The following is a 12,063-nucleotide window of genomic DNA, read 5'->3' as shown; positions in this document are numbered from 1 at the left end:
TATCAAATCTAGACCATTTACAGGCAAATTGTACTAACCCCTAAAAAGAAAGATAATTTTTATATTTCAGATCTTAGAAAAACATGGAAACCTTCCCAACTCATTCTATAATAGAAATATTTTCCTTCTTATAAAGGAATACAAGAGTAACAGAAAATTGAAAATTTCACATATGAACACAGAAAAACTCTGAATAAAAATAGAGTCCTGCTGCTTTTTACTGTTTATCTTAGTAAATAAAAGATCGTTAAATCTGAGTAATTCTATTACCTTAATTAACAAATTTCACAAATAAAATAGAAATGCTATTAAAAATGAAGTAGGAAATAAATAAAATTAATTTCTTATTCATGATCTTTAAAAGCCATAGTAAGCTAAAAAAAAGAAGAAAACTTTTTAATTCCACAAAAAAGTAAAGAAATCTATTTTTAAAAAATTTTTCTTGGTCTTTTTGAGACAGGGTATCTTTATCCAGTTCAGGCAGGCCTTGAGTTCAGGCTGATCTTGAACATGCAGTGTTCCTCCTGCCTCAGCCTCCTGAGTGCTGCGATTACAGGTGTGCACCACCATGCCCAGCAAGAAATATATATTAATGATATAAAATAAAAAATATAATAGTTTCTTCTTATCCACTAGGATTATGGTCCAAGACTCCTGTTGGATCCCTGAAATTGCCAATTGTACTGAACTCTTTATGTGTCATGTGTTTTTCTATACATAGATGCCTATAGTAGAGTTTAAGTTATAATTTAGGCATAGCAAGAGAACGATAAAAATGAGAACAAAATAGAACAATTATAATAACATTTTGCTGTAAAAGTTATATTTAGGGCCGAGGATATAGCTCAGTGACACAAGCACCTGCCTGGCAAGCACAAGGTCCTGAGTTTGATTCCCGGCACCAAAAAAAAAATTTTTTTTTAAGTTATATTTATAGTTTTTCTCAAAATACCCTATTGTACTGTGGATATGTGGATCTCAGCTACCTCTGCATAAATTGTTTTCCTTTTCCCTTAGTAAGTCAAGAACTTTCACCATCTCACTTAAAGAAAGCGTTTTATAGCTTTGCTTTGACATGTCCAGATTGCCAATATCCCAGCATTTGCACTTTGAGGCCATTATTAACTAAAATAAGGGTCATATTAATGCAAGCACTATGGTACTAAGGCAGTTGATCTGTAGCTGAGACAGCTACTAAGTGACAGAGGGGCAAGTAGAGCATATGGTGGGCAAGGACGATTCACATCCCAAGTGGGACTAAGGGGGCAGACGGCATGAGATTTCATCAAACTGCTCAGAATGACATGCAATGTAAAACTTATGAGTTGCTTATTTCTGGATTTTTCAATTTACTATTTTGAGACCACAGTTGAGCATAGTTAGGTGAAACCATGGATATGAACACATAGATAAGACAAGAATTTTACATTTCAGTCTCAGTCACTGAATAAAGAAATAAAACAGAGAAGATAAGTATTGCAATAAAAGAAGCAGAACTACCTGTATTTACAACTGATATGTTTTACACCTAACAATTCCAAATAAAGTAAAATACATTTGAATGTAGTTGGATACAAGATAAACATACAAAAAGAGCACTTCTAAACAGTCACAAAAGTAGGAAGTATATTAGAGAAATATCCATTTTAATAGTAACAAAACACATAGAACAAAGATCTACTGATAAAACTAACTGAAAATGTGCATGACTTGTACGAATAAAACTATAAAAGTTTATAAGAGACTTCATAATTGACGATCCCTCAGAAATAAGAAGACTCCACACTAAAGACATACTGCACTCCCCCAAGTCAATTATCCATTCAGTGTGTAACGCTCTGTTGTCTTGGGCTAGGGACAGCTTCCTCAGAAAGTAAAATCTGACTTTCCTGCAGGTAGTTTATTTTTAGGAAATGATATAGCAGTGTCTAGAATGAGGAAGAATTTAAAGGCTAAGGGATGTGAGTATATGCTTCAACTTACAATTAAACATCAGTAAGAGTATTTAAAACAAAACAGGGGAAGCAGATTATAAAATTATACAGGAAAGATGTTACAGAAGAATTGTGAAGACTTTTTTTAAAAAAGGAAATTGAAGGTGGGAGGAATAATCTACCCACTAATCTAAATGTATATCAATTACAGTGGTAAGAAAGAAACAGATCGGTGGAACAGACTAAATGGGAAGAAATAGACTCATGTAATTGAGGGTATTTGGCGAATATGGCACTCAGAGTTGAAGGAAAATCAACGGGCTAATTAACCAATGATGAAGATGGGTTGCTATTCATTTGGAAAATTAGACTTCTGTTTCACAGTATGCAAAATTTTGACATGGATTGAAGAGCTGATCAAAATTACTAAACTACAATAATCTTAGGGTGTAGAAAATACTGTACTCCTTAATAACAAAGGAAGTCAAGGGTCTCTGAGGAGCTAGTTGGCATATTTGACTGCATTAAATAAAAAATCTGAACAAAAGACAAGTGGATTGAGAGAAATATTTATAACAGTAGAAATGTCTGAAAGTCTGTACGAAAAATAAAAATAAGTCCATAAAAAATTAAACAAAGAAAATGATTAGAGAATTTAGAGAATAAGAAATGGAATTTAGAAAACAGGAAATCAAATAGGAAATTATACACACACACACACACAACTTTCTAGTAATCAGATAAATACAAATTAAAGTTAGATTGTTTCTTTTCATACATTACATTGGTAAAATTTTGAAGGACCGACATCCTAAGAAGGTGAGGGTGCAAGAAAATACGCTGTCTACCACGGGTGAATCATCTATTATCCCCCTTAAAAGTAAAACTTGGCGGGTCATACCAAAGTTAGACAGCTAGAAATTACATGGCATACATCCTTCAAACAAATGATTTTAATACAAGAAATACAATTTACAAAATTACTTTTGTTCATGATGGAAGGCATATATACAAAATCATACGCCAAAATCAGATTTATGACAATGAAAAAAATTAAGTCTAGATTAATTATTTTACAACAAAATTATGGTATGTCTATACAGTAGAATACTAAGCAGTTTGTTAAAAGAAATGATATAATCTGACTTTGAAAGATCTTTAAGATGAATTAAGTAAAAAAAAAGGATAGCAGATAACATGTATATATAACATAATCTCATGTGAAAATCTAATTTTATACCAATATATGGAAATGGGTAGAGAATATTAAGAGGGAAGATAAACATCTAATTGCTCTATAGTGCTTACCATAAAACCAAAGGAGAGGTGTGGAGGGAGTACAGGTATATATTTGGGGGCTTACATATTTCTTCTGTGTATTTCAATTATTTGAAATATTTACTATTTCACATAGATGTGTTTCTCAGGTGAAATTCACAAAATGAAGGAATGCAATTTTATTACCAAGTATCATTTCTTCCCATATTCACTAAATAAATGCTAACAAATATTTAAATCTATCAGGCTCTTAATTATTGATCTGCCCAGGGTACCTGTGGGTCTCCATCTGTTCTCCTGACATCAGCATGCCTCCAGGTATGGGAGGAGAAATGTATCAGGAAAGGCCAGAGCTCTGATGCAGCCCAGATAATCATATTGGAACACCTAGGCTCACAGGACACAAACAGACACGGTTTCAAGCATGCTCAGCATCCCAGGCAGGGAAATGCAGGGAGGCATACAGGGGAAAACATCTTTCTGTTAACTCAGGATAAGCGGAAGTTTCCAGGGGTTGTGTATGGAGGAGGTGTCACTGCTCACCACCAAACTCCCATGCGGTGGCTGTGCCCAGCCTCCCTGTACATGAAATGTTGGTGTGACCTTTGGAACTATCGACAGTATGCCCTGGAGGCCAGCTGGGGGCTGCTTCATAAGAGTGGAAAAATCAATGGCAGTGCTTGTACCGGCATCCTGGAGAGGCCTCTTGCTTCATATAGACCCAGAGCTTTGAACCTTATACCAACCTCAGGGCCTCCCACAGGGCAGGCTGATGGCAGCTGAATGCCACTGGTAGTTCTTTGCACCCTGAGTCATTAAAGGAGCTTGGATATAACTACTCTATAGAGCATTAGAGAGAATATTGCATTTTCTGAAAGCTTTAAACATCACCTGTCTTTTTGCAGGCATGGCAAACCTCTCTGTCCCTGTAATATTTGAGTGCTGGAGAATCTTGAGAAGTTTGGATACATTGCTCTCCCCTTAGTCTTTGGCACTTTGGCAACCTTGCAGTCACACCTTACAGTGAGCTTGGAAAATAGTGTAGGGATAGGACCCAAAAGTTAGGGATAATGTAGGGATGGTCCCCTTAAGAATAAGAGGAAGCTATACTAGACTGCCTGTGGTTAGCATGTAGGCCAGATATATGCAGAGATTAGCTAAGTTCCTCTTTGTATGAACTATTCCAAACAAGGCAGGTGAAAGTAAGAGTCTTTACACCTCCCCTAAACTTTTATCATAGAGGCCTAGCAATGAGCTGATACCACCTGCGAGGGGTGAGATGGGGCCTGGAACCCCCATTAACTCATAAAATCATAACTGCTGTTAGCAGTTAGCCAGCGTGGGGTCCTCTCTCCTCAGAGTGGCTTTATACCATTTTCTTCTGGAAGTAAATGTACCCTTGGTTTGCACCATTTCTCATGCCTCTTCCTTTTTCTGCAGCTCAGGAATGCTGAGGAGAGTGTGATGAAGTCCATCTTTCATGGCTCCTACAATAAGACCTTTTTTCTGACCTTAGCACCTGTGTTAATCAGCTTTCCATTGCTGTGATAAAGTGATTTAGACAAACAATTATACAGAAGAAAGGTTTACTGTGCTCATGGCTTTCAGAGGTTTCATGCTGTGGTTGGCTGGCTTGATACTTTGGGGCCTGTAGTGAAACGGTACTTGCTGGCAAGCATGCCTGACAGAGGAAGTTGCTCACTGCATGGCATCTGGCAAGCAAAGACAGGAAAAGGAAGGAGGTAAGGCCCAATATCCCATTCAAGAGTACACTTCCAGTGATCTACCTTCTTTCCATTGGGCTCTGCCCTAAAGCTACCACCATCTTACATTAGTACCACCAGGCTGGCAACCAAACCCTTCACGCATAGGTATTTGGAGAACACTCTAGAGCCAAAGTATAGCAGCACCTAGCTGAATCTTCCTCCAATTTTACCTTCCACTTAGTGAGCAATAATAACACATTTGTTTGTTCTTTCAGTATAAATGGAAACATACATTATGTCAAAACTTTCTGCAATGCTCACTAGGAGAACGTTTGTAAATTTGCTGAAATCTCTAGGATCTTGGACAGTCTTGGATGCTCTTATGGTTTGTGTCTAGGTGTTTCCCCAAAGCATCATGTGGTCAGAGGGCTTTTTCAGAGATGGCTGGATCTAGAGTGTGTGATGCTAGAGTGAAGGGTGTGTGATTAGAAAATCAGTCTGCTAATGGGTTTGGCATAGTTATGGCTAGGGTTAAGGGTGTGAGTGCTACACCCTAGGGCAGGTAGCCTGTATACAATATAAGAAATGAAGGAATCTTGCCTGTTGCCTTGTTGCTTTTGCTGTCTTCTGCATACCATGAGCTGTTCTCTGTGATGCCTCCCTGCCAAGCCACCCTACCTTGGAGTCAGCTAATGAAAAACTTCTACACACTGTGAACTAAATAAACCTTTCCTTCTTTAACTTTGGGTGTAGGATATTTTGTCTGAGCAATGAGAAAAGTAACAAAGATAGATGTATCGCCTGTTACTTTCCCTGAATAAGATGTTATGATGAGTCAAGGGCTTTGGAGTCCTCAAAACCAGAGCTGTATCCAAGTACTGGCACTCCCAGATTCTTCTGCTCTTGTTAATTACTTATCCTTTCTGAACTTCCTATGAAATTGGTGGATAAGTACTCTGCATATTTCATGTTCAGATTATAGACAGTGTTCAAAGGTTTTGGCATTACCTGGCCCTTTGAAGATCCCATAAATAATGACTTTTATATTATCTTTGGGGCTATATTTGTGTCACTGGGCCTCCATCCAAAGATTAGATAAAAGCAATACTTAGGAACAAACTGAGAAAATGTGATATTTAATCTGAAAGACCTTGAAAGGGACTTGTAAAGTGAAGAAATGTTTCAATCCAGTGAATTTCTCCAACAGGAGGTCTCCAGGTGCTTGGGCACTGTATTAGTTCAGTTTTTGTTACTATAATGAAACAAAGAAAAGAAATTTACTTAGATCATGGTTTAGGGACTAAAAGTCCAAACAACATGATGCTGGATCTAATGTGGACCCCAAACTGCATCATGTTATTGTGGCCCATTGTATGACAGTGTGTGCAAAGAAGGCAGAACATTTAGTGAGACAAGAAGCCTGGGAGAGACCAAAGAACTACTGTGATAGCTTTCCAGGCAGAGCCCCCCAATAACAGAATCACCTCCCACTAGACCCCTCCTCCTAAGGGTCCCCCTACCTTTTAACATTGCCATATTGAGGACCAAGCTTCCAACATCTGAAGCTTTGAGGCACATTTAAAACCATATCCAAACCATGGAAGGCACCACAATGGAACAACTTACACCCCCCAAAAAAATCAATCAATCAAACAAATAGGTCTCATTCATTAGAACTATATTTTTCTTGTATTGGTATCATGCACATAATAGTCCTTCGAAAGTGAACATTTTTGTTTCTAAAATAGAAGCCATAGAGACCTAACCAAAGTGTTAGTTCTGTGTTGAAATTTCAAATTCCCACGAAACAAAATAAATTGTCCATGCTGTCCTCTGAATTGATCCTCCATCAATCAGGGCACTACCTCAACTGTCAGTCACAAGGGGAGAGTGATGTGGTTTTATTTCCTCAACCATTACATGTTTCTTGAGGGCAAGAAGCAATCTTGCTTTTTGGTGTAGCACCCAGTAGATGCTTTCTAAAATTGATTGATTCATTGATTGATATATCAAGCTCCAAAATTTCAACAGTGTGATTGTAGTTTTATATTGTCACTTATCCTCTCTAAGAATAAATGTCAGGTGATGCAAACTGAATAGAACATTGGATTCCTTTATTTTACTTTCTATAGACTTTCTGGGTTAGAGACAGGCTCATAAAACACTTGTATGAGCTGGAAAACTTGGGGTACTTGAAAGCTGGGAGATAAAGTGTAGTTTAACAACATTACATATAGCATCTAGGGTCCTGGTAGGATATGATAGATACCAAAAGCCTGTGCATTTGGATATCTCAGTAATTATAAGTCCTTTAAGAGGCAATATTGCTTACTTGTAAGGTTGAGGCAGGAGGATCACAAGTCTGAGCCCAGCCCAGTCAACTTCATGACTTAACAAGATTCTGCTACAAAATGAAAAATAAAAAGTCTGGAGGTATATCTCAGTGTGAAGGCCTTGGGTTCAATCCCTACTGCGGTGAAGTGCAAAAGGTAGAAGGAGGGAAAGGGGGAGGGGAGGGGAGGGAAGAGAGAGGGAGAGAATTAGAGACAAGCTCTTTTGTCCCCAGATAAGTCTCGAGACAGGGGCAGAAGTAAATGTTCTTTTTTAATCATCAAAAATGACCACACATTTCTAACTGGACTGTTTGTCCTAACTCCTGGCCTCTGAGTGTGTAGTAAAGGCAGGAGAAGAGATCCAAAGAAAGGCAAAGGAGGATGAGAGATCCTTAGAATCATCTTTGAAGAGATGGGCTTACATCCCACCACCTTTCTCAGCTTTAGGAGGCTGAGAGCTGCAGGCTTCCGGATGAGACACAGGTATGGTATTCTTAGCGCCACAGCCCCGGCCCTCCATGTCACTGTAACCTGATGTTGTCATAGCCCCTGTTCAACTCAAACATTGGCCTAGATAAATAGAGTCCAGCCATGGTGGCATCTAACGGCTGGTTAGATTAATGATGCGCTTGCTTTCCTTTTGAAAACCCCAGAGGAAATATCTACAGATTTAATTCTCAGTTAAAGGTGGAAGTGTGTGTCTGAATCTTCTATCAGGTATCGCCCCCTTCCTGCTCAGCATATCTTTGGAAAAGGTCAACTCTGGGAAAGATTGGAGTGTCGGAATCTTCTCACCCGTTCTGTATAAAGACTTCTGACCTTTCGACGGTCCAAATTCCTTTGCTTCTTTCCCTATCATTTCCTTCCCCACTCTTTTCTCAGCATCATTTTTTACGGGGCTGTACAAGGTTTTATATATATAATATATATATAACATATATATTCTAAATGTTATAAAACAAATGAGATTTAAAAATGACACACACAAATACATCTCAGAATGACCAAGGTCATATAAAACAAAAATAAGGTTGAGAAATTATTGTAGCTAAGATCTGAAGGAGACATGACAACTAAGTTCAAGGTTTTCTTTTTTCTGTTTTGTTTGTTTGGTTGTTTGTTTTCCTCAATGTGTTCTTGGTGGTATTCTGGGTCAGTAAAAGAACATAAAGTAAAAACTAAAAAAAGTATGAATAAAAGATGGATTTTAGTGAATGATGATGCACCAATATCGGCTCATGAATTGTAACAAATGTAATATACTAATTTCAGATGTTAATAGTGGGGGACGTTGGACATGGGACTTTATACATCTCCTCGGCCTTGCTGTAAATTTTAAAACTGTTCCACAAAACAGTCTGTTATAGAAATGGAATGGAAACAAAATAAAACAATGCACACTAACACCTCAGTTCAGCTGGACCATCACCAACTCTTAACCATGGACACTGCATCTGAAGTGGTCAGAACAAGGTTGGGGAACCTTTAGGAGCTGGACCTTCTTGGTAACCAGGAAGTAACCAAGCATTAAGCTCATCAGGCGAATTCATTTTAGGGCTTGCTAGAAAAGATAGAAATTAACCATTGAAGGTAACTCCATGTGGTTATTTTCTTTAACCTGTTAAGTACCAGAGAAAAAGCATGGCAAAAACAATGCCCACAACTGTCAGAAATGTGCTAGAAAGGAGGGGTGGCACTCAGCAGAGGGGAGGGTGATGTTGGTACAGATGCGAGCTATTTGGAGCGCTCATTTTCCCAGCCAGTATCAGGTAGATGGGCTTGGGTGGCCCCAGGCATCTGAACTATCCAATCGAATTTTATGCATTTGGGATATTGAAAAGGGTCACCGAGGAAGTTTCATTTATTTATTGTTTTTGAATGTTATATTTGAATACCTCACTGACCACAAGAAATGAGCCGATTTTTTCTTTATCCGTTCAACCTCTTCCAAATTGAATCCCAGTTCTGGCTCCGTCAGGCAATCCCAGGGAGCCATGCTGGTCAACTCAGCTGAAGTCCGTTTCTGAACTTCTCCCCTCTGTGTCTTTTCTCTCTCATTGACATTCCAGCCCTTGAAACAAGGTCTTGGCTCCTTTCTCATTTCAAGATTTCGTTTTGGGGGGAGCTGGAACACCTGTCCGCTGATCGCCTGCCACTCCGCATCTGGGCCTGGCTGACAGCTTGTCTGCTTTGACTAATGATGTGATTGATGGACAAAATAAGGAAGAACATACAAAAAAACATTTCTGTCTGGGCTTGTGTGTCAGCAAGCCTTCATCAAGTGGCTGCTGAAGGTATATTTTGCTGCATGCCTCATTACACAGTAATGGCATTCCCAGGCAAAGCTGTTTCTTTTCATGACACAAGACAGCAGGCAGCTTTATGGGCGCTGGGCCCACCGAGCCCGGAGGAAGGAGAGGCGCACTAAAGAGCGGTCATTTCCAAAAGTGCCTCAAGTTGCTTTTTTGTTGTCATGAATTTAATATGAATCAACACAATATGAAATGGGCATGAGGGATTTTAGTGACTAGTGATTTTTTAAGACTGCTGTCTAAACAGCCATCAAGGAAGAAAGGGGAGGGTAAAACCACAACATTTTTGTACTCCAAACCTGTTGCAAAAAGGAGTCATCTGTCAATTTTATTGCATTAAAAAAGTACACAGGAGCATATAGTCCAAACAAATGTCTTCTTTCAGGCTAAACATGTGGGAAATGCCACATAGCTAATGCTGAAATCATCTCACTCAGCAAACAGAGTATTCATAACCCTGATTCTGATGGCCTGCTGTGGATGGGGTGACATTCATGAGAATTACAAATGCGACACTCTTGCCTCTTTGTGCATATAATAATGATCTGAACATCAGTTCTGGCTAGAACATGAGGGAAGAAAAGAACTGCTTCATTCAGCTAACAAGATACCTACGAATTATCATCCAGGACAGGAGGATGAAAAAGAATCTTGATTAAAAATAAGAGAGAGAGAGAGAGTGAGTAGGTAAATTCGTAGCCTGATTTTTTAAACTTTTCTTTCTTCATTAGGGTACACTTGAAAGCAAGCACCTTGAATTTGGTTACAGGATTCCTGCTTCATTTCTTTGCAAAGTATTTTAGTTGTCCTTGGTATTATTTCTTCTTTAATTTTTTTTCGTGGACATTTTCTTTGCCAAGGTATTTTATTACACGTGTTCCTCTCTTTCTTTTAACATGTTGGACTGTCTCCAAAGTGAAATGCTTCAGATAAAGTTTCATTTTAAAAACACTTTTTATTTCTTTTTGCTAACATGAGGAGCCTTTAGCGTGGGTTATGGTGAATGATATGCGCTTTTAATGAGTTGTGATTAGACAAGACTCTCTTCCTATAATAAATACTAGATTACAAATTAGAAACTGTATATGGGATCCTTATTTAAAAAAGGAGGAAGACATAAATGCAACATCTTGCTATGATAAATAGAAGCGATAATCTTACAACGTGCATTTAATTTACTGTGTTTGTGAGAGGCAGATGCTTGACTTCTGTGTCTATTTTGACATTGTATGACACCAGCCACTGCAAACGGTCACCGGGGATAATGGCCACTTTCCCACCAGAGTAATTAGTAGCGTGTCCCTTGAGGGTAGTGACATTAATTCGGGGCAAGGCACATGTACATAGGTTTAGAGAGGAACAGGTTATCAGAACTAGACAGACAGATGACTTCCTATTTGTACAATAGTGAGAGAGAAAGGGAACTGAAGGAGGGCGGGGTGCTCCATTTTCTGGTTTGCAAAAGGCAGAAATAGTTGTCAACGGCTTTTGTTAATGTCCCACATCTGTTTGAATTGTTCCTTGCATTTCAATATCAAAGTAAAGGATTGTGGAGCAGAAGAAGGAGGGAATTGGGTCGACTTGAACATGAGAGCAGACTCGAAGCTTCTCACAGCAGACAGAGCAGGTTAGCAGGCAGGTGCCTGAGTACCTGCCAACTCCGGGAAACTTAGCCACGTGGACTTGGGAAGCAGGTGGATCCTGTACGGCAGACGCCACCACCAGTTGATCAACACAGTTTTTCAGTGACTGTGTTCAGCTGCCCTTGGAGAGGAGGGCTGGTGCTAGGGGATGCTGTGTCTTCTTTCTTCCTGCAGCTCAGGTCAGAGAATCATCAGCAAGCCGGTTTCTCTAAAGCACCACCATACACTATCTTCCGGTCTGGTAGGTTAGTTCCCTGCCACCTTCTCCTCTTTCTCCGTCCCCCTCTGCTCTGCCTCCCCGTCTCCTTCCTTCTCACTCTCTCCCTCTCCTTCTTTCTCTCCCTCCCTCTCTTTGTGGCACTGGGGATTGATATCCAGGACCTTCACACTGAACTACATCCCTGACCCTTTTTTAAAAAGTTATACTTTTATTCTGAGATAGGGTCTCACTCATCCCCTAAATTGTCCAGGTTGGGATCAAACTTTCGATGCTCTAGTCTCAGCTTCCCAGAGTGCTGGGATTACACATGGCTGCTGCCACCTTCTCTGATGAGAAGTTCAAATATGCACAAGGAGACAAAATTACATGCGATTTAACCGAGGAGATGCTCCTTGAGGAATCCACTGTTAAGCAGTTTCAGCATTGTGGTGCAAACATCATAGAATGTACTTATTCCTAGACGGGACAGGTCAGTCACTGGGTGTGGCCTTGATGTAATCACCTGACACAGCAAACAGATCCTATTGCCTGCATAACATGGCAGACTGCTTTACTGTACATTTAAAATAGTTATAAAAAGTATATTGTGCTAAATACATAACAGAGTCATTTATCATCTTTTTAAATTTTTGTAGTA

The sequence above is a fragment of the Chinchilla lanigera genome, unplaced genomic scaffold, assembly GCF_000276665.1.
Source record: "Chinchilla lanigera isolate Chin_1 unplaced genomic scaffold, ChiLan1.0 scaffold00067, whole genome shotgun sequence".
In the NCBI taxonomy this organism is placed as follows: Eukaryota; Metazoa; Chordata; class Mammalia; order Rodentia; family Chinchillidae; genus Chinchilla; species Chinchilla lanigera.
This window is presented reverse-complemented; position numbering follows the sequence as displayed.